The following is a 279-nucleotide window of genomic DNA, read 5'->3' on the forward strand; positions in this document are numbered from 1 at the left end:
AATATATGTGCAGAGAAGCATAACGTAGTAAAAAAAAAATATGCTACAAAATCAAAATATCACTACGTCACTTATTTTCCACTGGGAAATCATACATTTTTTTACGTTCACTCCATTCAGCAATCACTGTACTAGATTCATATCAATAGACCTTCATGGAAAATATGGAAAATAATGAACATTTCACGAGACCCAGCGGAGAGAGCCGCCAGGTGCCGACGAAACATACAAAGGAGAAAGAACTTCAATTGTTCAGAACAGCTGCGGATGATTTGGCTC

The sequence above is a fragment of the Penaeus monodon genome, chromosome 25 (assembly GCF_015228065.2).
Source record: "Penaeus monodon isolate SGIC_2016 chromosome 25, NSTDA_Pmon_1, whole genome shotgun sequence".
In the NCBI taxonomy this organism is placed as follows: domain Eukaryota; kingdom Metazoa; phylum Arthropoda; class Malacostraca; order Decapoda; family Penaeidae; genus Penaeus; species Penaeus monodon.